The 12,217-nt window shown below is 33.2% G+C and overlaps 1 long non-coding RNA gene across 1 annotated transcript; it reads right to left on the bottom strand.

The window, feature by feature from the left end:
* Positions 1 to 993: 993 nt before the first annotated feature.
* LOC112160381 lies at positions 994 to 11,729 on the bottom strand. Its single transcript, XR_002921657.2, has 3 exons — positions 10,523 to 11,729; positions 4,883 to 5,098; positions 994 to 1,744 (listed from the first exon to the last, which is right to left on the bottom strand). It is a non-coding gene; the product is annotated as an uncharacterized LOC112160381 (long non-coding RNA).
* Positions 11,730 to 12,217: the final 488 nt, after the last annotated feature.

Below are 12,217 nucleotides of genomic sequence, written 5' to 3'. Positions count from 1 at the left end.
GTTATACATAAATGTGGTTAAAAAATACTGCACTGATTTGTCTGTAATTAATTAATTGAGATTAACGCAATCATTTGATATGCTAATTTTTTATACCATTTGTCTTCAAATATAGCTTAAATTGTCTTCCATGTAGCAACCTGAATCGATTGATATCCAAATGTTTCAAGAAATACGTGAGGACTGAATACGAGTGTTAGTGATGGCAGATCTTGATGCAAAACCCCAAACTTAAGCACTAAAATGGCATCTTCCTGTTCTAACACACATTTTTGCAACTTAAACAGGGGGTGGTGTCGCTGTAGGCATTTACAGTGACATAAAGAGGGGAAATTGCTTGAGACACAAGGCAAAGATCAACATGTGGCTGGCATCCAGCTGGAGCGCCATGCAGATTCGAACAGATACAATTCACCAAGTGAATGTTTATGTACAGATCTGACCTTTAGGGAAAAATCATTTTATGTTACAAAAATCTGTTTCTAAACTCGAAACTTGACTGAATAAACTGAGCCACAGTTACATTTAAAATGGGGGTTCCTTTTGACCACAAAAAGGTACATCCCTGATTGGTTATAAAGCAGATGCTCAAAAAAATGTATGTTTGAGTTTTAGCATTTTTCCCCAAACATCAACATTTGGTTTATTTTGAGGACATTTGAATTATTTGCAATTTATAATACTGAAATGCTATTTTATCTTGTGTAGATTGAGTACATTTGGTTAAAATGTATGTTTTTAGTTGGTTAGCATCATGCTAGCAAAATCAAATAATGTATTTTTCATTGGTTGTCTTGATAATGTGGTTCATCAAGTCATTATGAAAGGTAGATTTAGGTAATAGACTTTAGATTTTTCTGGTTTATTAAGCCATCTCTGTGTGGAAACAGAAACTTTACAATTTACTTCAGTCAATAAAATTAAAATCAATATTTGTTTACTTATTTCATGTGTCCACTCTTCTATGCTGCTAAACTAATATTCAAACTGGTGTTTTTTTGTTTTGTTTTTTATCAATACGAGTCCCACTTTGGGACAGGTGACGTCCCAAAGTCCGCAGGGATCCAAAAGTGTGTCAAAACCAGGGCGGGGCTACGGGGTAACAATGAGGGGCAGCTGGCAACCTAATTTTTGAGTTAATATTTTTTATGATTATTGAGAAAAATGACAAAATCACTAATAAAAAGCTTTTTTTTAAGCCATGCAAAAATAACAATATAACAATGTCTCAACTGCCAAAACTGATGTTTTAATATTAATAAAAATAATGAAACTGTTAGAAATACCTGTTTTCATCCTTTCATTCATTCCAATACACTGTTCTTATTGGCCACATTTCCAATGTATTCTACCCCCCCATACAAAGTGTTTTAGCTCCGCCCCTAATCAGAACTCAAACGTATGAATTGAGGCAAAATAGAGGAGTAATTTCCAGATAAGGCATTGTTTTAGTAAGTTTTTTAAAATAATACATGTATCATCACATTCAATATATTGTTAATGTTGATGAACACTTTTTAACACTTATTATGCATCTATTTTATAGGTTATTTACTTACCAATTGACAAAATTATATATATACTGTATATATTAATTATTGAATTTCTAATTATTTTCTTTAACAATAAACAAATAACTACAGAAATAAAGGTGTTTCCCATTTTGCACACCGCCGCTTCCACAGGAAATGCCAGATTGTTGTGAACTTGTCGGCTGCAATCAACTCCGTCCTTCTTCTGGGCCCTGCAGGACACAGGAAGACCAGCCGGTGATGAACGATGTCAGCGCAGTCAATGAAAAAAAAAAAAAAAAATCAACCAGCAAGCCCAGAGCTCCTAATGCTCCGCCATATCGGCTGCTGACGGGAGCAAATCCCATCAGCATGGCACTAACAGAGACCAATCATACATTTCCAGCAGCAGCAGCGACGACACAGCTTCTGCGCTGCAATAAATTCCTTCCCCTGATTAAACAGTAAATTCTGCATGCCTATCAGGCTCCCATTAAGTGGGGAGGGGGGCTGCTTTCAAAAACACCATTAATCAAGCGAGAGATATGGTGCAAAATATCAGTCATCGATGTTAACTGCTTATGACAGTTTACACAGCTTTATATCAGCTGGGAGTGCTCGCTGATATACAATTACCAGCAGTCCTTACTGCATGCTAATTGTGCATTTTCCCCTCTAATGCATTTGAACTGTTATCTCATAGGCTAATGAAACCAAACAAATCAATAAATATAAATTATACATGCAAAGATGTACTACTGTGAACATAAACCCACTAATTAATTGCAGTTGATTAATTTATATACTTTAATTATCTGCCCTCGCTGCAGATGGCATAAATATCAAGACAATCAGCTTATTGCTATGTCAGTCATAAAACGGCAGACGTAGTGCAACTATTAGGAGAGGCTGGCTTTGTCACAGGAAAATACACAGTTTCAAGCATTAAAAAAGCCTCTGAATAATTTAAAGTGAGCAAATTGCACAAGGCAGGATTGGAGACCGATAAATATTCGGATGTTCGGTTGTTAGCAGCGTTAGGAAAAAAACACAATTAATGTTTTTAGTGCTACTGTTTGGTTTAATATTTAGCTTAATACAAATATTTTAGAAAAACTATGTTTTAACTTAATTCAGTGGCTAAGATACAAGAATTTTTAAAATTTAAAATATTTTTTAACTATATAGTAATTGTGTGAGATTTAGGTAATTTTCAATCTTCAATTCTTCAAAATTTATCAGATGTTTATATCGTTCCTTTTGGCAGATCTTCACAAAAATCTCACTTCAAGTCTAATTAGAACGTTTTTTTATTTTACTAATTTAATGTAACGCATTAATATGAAAAGAACTTTAGCTAAAAGAAGTTCCGACGATAGAGCTGACCTTCCAAGTGTGCGCTGGAGGAAACTGGTGAGGCTTTTGGGGGTTTTCATCTTGATGCTGCTAATGAGCGTGTTTTTAGCATAATTAGCCCAACAGGGTGCATGGCAGTATAATTACCAGAAAGACATCACAGAGAAGCATTAGTGTGTCCAGGTACAGTAAATATGTTGGGATGCAAACAGACGAGCTCTGCTGGTTTTATGAGCCTGTCTCTTTCACGCAAAGACACAGACTGGAGATATTTCGTTTGTCCTCGAATTAGCGAACAGGTAACCTCGTGAGGTAAAACTGAACACTTAAGTAAAACCCCAAAATTGAAGAAACGTTTCTCCGTTTTTAATAAAGTTCTTATTTTATTTTGAGTTTAAACGCCATACTTTAACATTAAAAGTAACCGGCATAGATGGGCAATTTTGAACTTTTACAAAATTTTGAAGTTTTCTAAAATCAGATTTGTGTGGTGACTTTATTAAAAATAAAGAAAACAAAAAAAAAATGCACATTTTCTTGTTTTTCAATTTTTTTAGGCAGTAAAAATTGAGAAAAAAAGCAACTAAATTAATTAAATGGATAGTTTTTGTTATTTACTGTGGATAAATTAAGTGAAAAAAGCACATTACATTACAGCTGCACTGCACAGTGAAATTATAGAAATTAAATTATTGTTAAATAAGTTCCCTTTAATTTAACTGCATCATCTTATTTTGCCAGAACTCCTTTAAAATGAAAGGAGGAGAAAACAACAACAACAACAACACAGCTCCTCAGACTTAATCTTTTTTCTCCCAATGCAGAGACTTTTAATCATCCCGATATGATTTAGTCACTTTTAAACAATAATGATCATGGGAAGCAGCATCATTTGGGACGAGGTGATCAATCAGTGACTCATTCGGCTTTAATTCATGTAGATGCACACCTAATACTCATTACAAAGATGCAATTTCCAGCCAGTCAACATAGATTAATGGGGAGGCATCGCTCGCAGTGTTTCTTTGTGCAGAGACATGCCTCCAGCAGAATAGATGACTTTCATACAGACAGAGGTTCTCCACATGCGTATCTGTCTGATGAACGCTCTTATGACGAACTGGCCGGCTGGCTGCATATTCATGAGAAAAGCCTAAAAATGACAGCGTTTTACTTTTACTGTTTACTTGAAACATGCAGAAACAATAAATAAACTTTTTTTCCTCACTTTCATTTATTTATGCATCAGAATTTGTTTATTTTATATTTTTTTTTCTTATTCCTCCTTTCTGTGCCCTCTAAAAGATGAAACTTTTTTTGAAAGTGTGTGTGTTTGTATATACAAAAATAATACTTACATTGACACAATTTAGATGTAAATAACACAAAAACAGACAATATCAAATTCTCTTTAATTTTTTTATTTTATTTATTGTTATAGTGATGTATGCCACTGTCCAGTCTTATCTTTTGAAAATGTACAAAATGTCTGTGTAACTAAAAAAAAAAAAAAACTCTTGGTTTATTAAATAACTTATTTAACTGTGCGACAAATTTTAGTATAGAAAATAATATATAAACAAAAGTTTAATAGAATAAATACAAATTACGACCTTTTAGGTAAGAACACACACTGTAAAAAGTGAATAATTGAATTAATTGACAAAAGTTGTGTCATTTGTTACATTTAATCTTATTAGTTTTTTAGCAAATAAAACATTTGAGTTGATCATTTGCTCAATTTAATATTTTAGTTTATTTATAATATTATTAATTTTTAAAAAATGACAAGAGCCTTTGAATATTGGTCCAACATTTCACTTTTTACAGTACAAACAACATTAAATACAATATAATGTATGAAATATTCAGTCATGTCGTCACTTTTACAAATGGTCAGATTTTAGCTACTGTATTTATATATTTTGTTGTTTGAAAACTAAAAAAGAGGAGAAATAAGAATTAAAATTAAATGTAATTCAGGAAAATCAACTGGATTAGTGATTATTTCTCACATATCAGTCGATTTGGGAGGATGGTTCCACTTCTCGCTCCACACTTCTGGGCCACATCTCTGACTGTGGGCTGCAGCAGCATCCTTGACCAGATCCCTCCTCTCCTCTTCCTGATATCCTCCCACTCCCTCAGCACGCCTAGTTATCTAGCCTGCATTAATTGGGTTTGGTGCTGGAATCCCCTTCTCCCGGCGCACGCTCACGCCCGGCCACCAGCTGTAAAGACAAGCATGTTTAGCGCAACAATTATGATAATTGCTGCAGAGCACTCAGCTGAGGGAATAAAGAAATCTGATTAAGAACCCCTCTGCATGATCAAATATTAATCTGGTGCATCTTCACTCCGGCCGGGCTTGAAACATAAGGAGCTCTGATGGTCTTATGCATTAACAGATTTGCACTACAGGCTGAAGTCATCTAACAATATTGGACGGGGACGTCTTCCAACTGTAGAATCCACTTAGAATAGCACTAAATAAAAATAGAAAGGATCATTATCAGACTAAGCTTTATGACAAGTCAATTACCTCAAAGCACTATTGACAGTAAATACCTCCAAGTCAAAATTCTCAGAACCACCTGTTGGACTGAACTATATTCCATAAGCTGAGGTAAACCTTCACTAAGCTGTACATGTAAAGTTCACAAAAACACACACAAGCTTCCTCCTTTTTACTCATTTATTCCTTAAAAAATAAATAAATGAAGATTGATCTCCAAAATATTTTAACAAAATTAGTTGTGTAGTAAAAACATTTAGGATTTCTATGAATTTTCAACTGATTTACTATTTTTTTTACGTTTTCATTACAGATTATTACAAAAAATTTGGATTTACTAAAAACAATCAATAAAATGTTCATTAATTGAGATTATTTTTTTTCCATGTGAAAAAAAATCCAAAACAAGATTCACTGCAAATAAATGCTTAATTAAAATAGTAAAAAAAAACAAAATATTTTGCTTAAAAAGTTCTCTTTTTATTTGACAATATCCCTCAAATTCAGATTGAACTCCTCTGCTTGGAGTCGGAGCAAGCAATAAACGAGATGGCAATGAACCAGACAGCAACTGGCAGTTTAAAGGAGATTAGAATGATATTAAATCAACACAAATACCCAGTATTTAATGCCACAAAACAGCTTGTAAGAATCACTGGATTATGAATCTGGATTACATCTCTAGGCTCTCAACGCAGAGCCTCTGTCTGAGGGCAGGAGGACAACTTAATCTACTTACAAAGTATTTATAATTCCCCGTGATTTATGCATAAGATAAGGCTTATTCTGAGGTCAAATCTTAATTTACAACATATTGTTTATTCTGTTGTCCATAATGACAACAGATGTCATTGGATCCAATCAAAATCCTCTGAAAAAACATTTCTGTTTTCAGTTAAAGCTCATGATGAGTTTGAATCAAAGTGATGTGAATCACAGGACGGTGAGCACGGCGATAACACACACGATGAGCTCACATTATTCCTAACACAATAAAAAAAAGTGGGAAAAATTCTAAAACACAATTTGAGCAATCACAAAAGTTACAGACCTAAACTGTTTCACAAAAACTTCAGATTAAATTGTGATCAGATTAGAATTAAATGACAAATTTCACCAAAAAAGATCTCGAAAAAGGTCCCGTATCAGCTCTGAGCAAAAACTGAATTAAATGTTCAATTTGTGCACCACAAATACTTACATTTTGTAACTAAATTTTGTCAAGTAATACACATTAATCCCCCATGAATTTAATTTAGAGCATAGTTCTGTGAAACAAGTCTAAGACGTTCGTGAGAATGATCCTTCTCGTCTAATATGAGATTAACCTAGATGCTTTGTGCGCAAATATAAACACACAAAGTGATGCTGTTGACAGACCACAAGTAAAACATCATTCACAGAAAGGCTGGATAGGTTACAACTGAAAAAATACTCACTTTACTACTATTTTGTGAAGCAAATATGATATTAACTCAGATTAACTTTATTTATTTGTAGAGCACAAACCGCGGTACATAAGTATTTAAAAACAAATACACACAAAACAAGAGATTTACTCAAAATGTCACAGTGTGTGTGAAGACCAACTTATTTTTATTTTAATAGAATAATCGAGGACAGTCCACTTATATCAGGACAGGTTTGGATACATTCACAAGCATGGAGTTAGCACTTAAAAAAGTAAAAAACACATTTCATAGTACAAATGAAAAATTACAACAGAAATGTATGATAAATATGCTATTTATTTAATTATTTAAATAAAAAAATATGATAATTGCAAATATAACAAAAACATATGTATCATGTGTATTTAAACCTTTAAATTCTATTAATTTGTTTCAGGAATCCCTTATATCAAGTCAGAGAATTTTAAAGTATACAAATTTAAATACACAGAGATTAAGTGAATTATTATAAATTATGATTTAAATTATATAAAAAATCTACAATTTAATCAACAGTTTAGCTGTATTCTTTTTTTTGGTTTGTTTTTAAGTGACAAAATTTCTGCTTTGAGGTGTTTGAATCCCAATAAACCTGACTAGACTAAACGTAATTTTGCGTGATCTTTGTTTTAGCTAAAACAAACACTCAAACAAACACTTCCCTTTTATTTTAGGTGTTAATTATTATGGTTTGAATGTCACAACCTACTAGAATGAGCTGATGACAGCTCAGATAAGCCAGTTCTGCTCATTTATGGGGATGAAGTTGAAAAAAAAAACAATTTTTGCCTCATTTTTAGCTGTGAAAAACTATTTTAATTGGCTTAAACAAACAAACAACCTAAAAAGAAAGTGAGTAGGGAAACTATTTCTCTCCCCCTTTGCTCTCCGACTGACCACTGCTGAAGTGACCACAGCTCATCTCCCCGCCGGTTAAAGTAATCGGTAATCCTTCCCGAACTGTCGAGGAAGAGTGACAGCTCCGAGGCGGAAGACACTTCCTTAAACACGTGTTAGCATGTGTGAACAGGGGGGGGCTTCTCCGCTGTTTTCGGATGTGTCTTGTTCCATCCTCGTGCACAATTAGATCATAGCAACACCCCACTACACCCAGCAGTCCCCAAAGATTTAATATGCAACAGGAATCCCAGAAATTCCTCAATTTGGGAACTCATGACATGCAGCTTGTGACATCCTTTACAACACTAATTAACTTTTTTAGGAGGGGGTTGTGCTTTTTGCTCAGGGATGAAGAAGTGTTTTCTTGTATTTTGTTTGGAAACTAAATATGTGTAAACAAAGAGGGAGGTGTTTGGAACATTTTCGGAGGAGAAACATTTGATTGTGTTAGTTTTTTAAACAAACAGCCGAAAAAAGGATTACAATCTCCATATAATGGAGTGTTTTAAAAACAAAAACTTAAAAAATGTTTGTAATTTACTGTTAAAATTACAGCAGCCTGTTAAAAGTACATTTTTTTGTGTTAAGTTTCCTAAAGAATTAATTTATAAAATATGAATTTTGATTTTATTAAGAGGCAGAAGGACAGATATATAGTGTAAAAAGTGAAAATGTTGGATAAATTAATAAAAGTTCTCTAATTTGTTACATTTAAAATTTGAGTTGGGTAAGCCATCAACTCAATTTTGATTTTATTATTTTTTATTTATTTTTTATCAACATTTTAAGTTAATGAAAACTACTAATTTAAATGTAACAAATTACAGAACTTGTGTGAATTGATCCAACGTTTCACTTTTTTCAGTGATATTGTCATTATGAAATTTAACAACATTCATACACTATAAAGTGAAATTAAAAAGTGGACATTGTGAACATTTATTATTTTTAATCAAATTAAAATTTTGAGTTGATGGTCCCTGCAACTTGAAAATTTAGTTTGACAGAAAAAAACATTTTTAAATGTAACAAATGACATTTTTGTTTCATTTTTTACAGTGTATATTCAAATCAGCGACTTAAAATAGTGAATTATACATAGAAATACATTGAAAAGTACATTGTTTTCACAATTATTCCCACTATTAAACACAGAAGTTCCAGTGTTTATGTTCTTTTATTTATTATAACTTTTCAAATGTTACTATAAAAATTACTGCAGCCTGTTAAAAGAACATTTTTTGTCAATTTTCCTGAAGAAATAATTTTTTGAAATGAATTTTGATTTAAGCGAAAGGCATAAGGATAGATATACACTGTAAAAAGTGAAATGTTGGATCAGTTAATAATAATTTGTTACATTTAAAAATATCAGTTTTTGTCAAGTAAAAAAAATTAGTTGGGTAAGCCATCAACTATTATTTTTATCATTTTTTTTATTTAATGAAAACTAATATAAGATACATACAATTAATAAAAGCTCTGTAAATTGTCACTTTTAAAAGTGGAGTTGGGTAAGCCATCAACTAGATTAATTTTTTTAAATTATTTTTATCAACACTTTAATCTAATAAATACTACTCATTTTAAAAGTAACAAAGGACAGAACTTTTGTAAATTGATCCAACGTTTCACTTTTTTCAGTGATATCGTCATTATGAAATGTAACTAAAAGTCCAACATTCATACACTGAAAAAAGTGAAATATTGAATTTTCAGCTTATTTTTATGTACAATCAAATATTTTTAGTTATTTTAACGTACACTGTAAAAATTGAAACAAATGTGTTTTAACTTGTTACATTTAAAAGTATTATTTTTTATCAAATTAAATTTTGAGTTAAAGATTTATGAAACTTAAAATTATAATTTGACAAAAACTAATATTTTTAAATGTAACAAATGATAACATTTTGTTTCACTTTTTACAGTGTACATTAAAATCAACAACTAAAAATAATGAATTATACATAAAAATACATTAAAAAGTACATAATTTTGACAATTATTTCCAGTATTTAAGGTTTATGTTCTTTAATTTATTGTAACTTTCCAGCTATTAACAGGATCAACGTTATTCCAGTTGATTTTGAAGGAGAAAAGCGGCGCTCACGCCGCTTTTCTCCTTCAAAATCAACTGGAATAACGTTGATCGTCTTAACGGTTGAAAAGTTACAGTATGTTAAAGATTTTGCGTTAAGGTGTCAAAGGGTTAGCAAAAATGTCTTCACAAAAACGGCTAAAAAACTCAACTGTCACATTATAAACGTCTAAATGTCTCACTCCTGCTGCGAGTATTTGAGCTTTATTTCCAGTTTGGTGCACACGGAGCCCGGGCAGGTGCTCAAAGCCCACCGTGGGGTATCAGGTATCCCCTCGGCCGAGGCCTCTCCCATTTGTCATGGTGAATGAGTGGTCTGCTTGACTGCACTTTCTCATTCTATTTCCTCCCCGGTGCTGCGCGCAGGCCCTGCCACCCACTGTACACTGTCATTTCGTTAACCCCCTTCTCCATTCACGTGAAGTGTAGCCAATAATGCATTCTCACATTCCTTCCTTTCAATAGCTTACATGCTACCCCCTCCCCTCCCTACCCCTTCCTCCACCACCCCTAAAACTCAAACACCTCATTTCAAACTCCACAGGTTCCTAAAAAAAATTTGAAAAATAAGCAAATAAATAGCTTCAACGCCCACTAACAGAGCAGCAGATGTTCATAGGGTTAATTATTAAACCCGTCTTTGCTCTCTCGGTCCACTTAAGAAGAAAGATGTCAGCGCGGCTCTTACCTACGTCCGTTGTGCCTCCCACAATCCGCACTAGCTGGGATGTTTGGCTCAACAATCAGAGCAAGAAGAACTCACAGGTTTGTTCCTGCAACTGCTGCAATACAAAACATTGTCTGGTCTCACTGAAAGAAGGGGGGAAAAAGAGCAACTGAAGGCAGCTGTACAACAGCCTGAGCTCATCCTGAAAAAAAGAAACTTTTTTTCTTTTTTCTGGAAAAAAAGGAAAAAAAGAAAAACAGGAAATCTCTACTTATTTCAACAAACATTAGCCTCAACTCAGGAACTAAGTTAGGCTCGTTTTTTTCCCCTTTTTAAAAGTGTGGTGGGAGGCCGGAGAGCATATGGTGTCTGGCTCACTGGAGTTTGGCTGTGAAGACACTCCAGCACCATCTGCTGACAGTTGAGTGGAGAACACGAGTGAAGATCCAGACCAACACTCATATTTAGTCTATATTTATTCATCTACTTGGGTTTAATTTGAAAAAAAAAGAAAATGAACTCCATATTTCAACTTCAAATCATCAACGCAGAGGTAAGAGTTCACAGAGGCCCCGTCCTCACATCACATTTAACTCTGCCTGCACATATAAACAACCTCTTTTGCTCTTGTCCTCATTTCCGTCCGTGAATCTTTCGGACAACTAATAATGAGTTAATCAGCCTGATTGCACATTCATCACTGATCTGTTTTGCACTACTTTCCTTCGCTGGGGAAGCGTGTTTTGCTTGGGAAATGAAATATTTAGTGACCTGCTGCATGGAGACCCAGAGAGGCTACAGCTGAGAAAACAGCAGAACTGCGATGTGAACAGGTAACCCACTCAGCCAGTCAAACAAGATTTCACACAAATTCATAGTTTGTAAAACATATCCCATTATTTAGAAAAGCAGAATAAAGCTAAAAAAATAGGAGAAAATAGCAGCTAAAATCCTTAGTGAAGGGGATATCACTTATAACTTTAATATTTTATGCATAAATAGCTTTTAATCGCTCAAGTTTTCTTCTTTTTTTTCTTCTGTTTACTTTCAAGAAGGTTAATTAACCTACAATAAGAAAGTGAATAAACATGAATAACATTTTGTAGATGTGATGGTTTCTTTTTCTTTTCTCAGTTTTCAAAAATATGTGCATGAATGCTTAGTAAAAAAATATCACACTATAGTGACTATAGTGATTTATAGTGATTCTCCTGCTCCTTTCTGTATGTTCTTTAGCACGTAAAAACTCAATCACACTTTTAGAGATTTCAGCAATCGCGATATCAAAACGTTCAGCTTGTTCAGGACATTACTGCTTGTACTTTTTAATAAACTTTGTATGCTTCAAAATATGGCCCTTAGAAAATGAATGACATTTGCAACAAGCTTTTAATATATTCATGAGCTACATTTTGAATTTTTTATAGTAGTTTTGGAAAAAAAATAGAGTTTATCTAATATTTGAGCAACATGCTAACGTTTTTAGCTAATTTGTTATCTACTGAGGTTTTTATAGACAAATTTAGAGTTTAGCTTCTGTTTTAGCAACAGGCTAATGTTTTTCACTAATTTAGTTTATTGAGGAATTTTACTCTATTTTGGAGTTTAGCAAGTATTTAAGCAACAAGCTAGTGTTTTTGGCTAATGAGGCATCTACTAAGGTTTTTTGGGCTAATTTGGAGTTTAGCTCATATTTAAGCAAAACTCTAAATATTT

This window comes from Oryzias melastigma, linkage group LG3 (assembly GCF_002922805.2).
Source record: "Oryzias melastigma strain HK-1 linkage group LG3, ASM292280v2, whole genome shotgun sequence".
NCBI lineage: Eukaryota > Metazoa > Chordata > Actinopteri > Beloniformes > Adrianichthyidae > Oryzias > Oryzias melastigma.
Note: the sequence above shows the minus strand (reverse complement) of the source record. Positions and strands in the feature narration are given on the sequence as shown.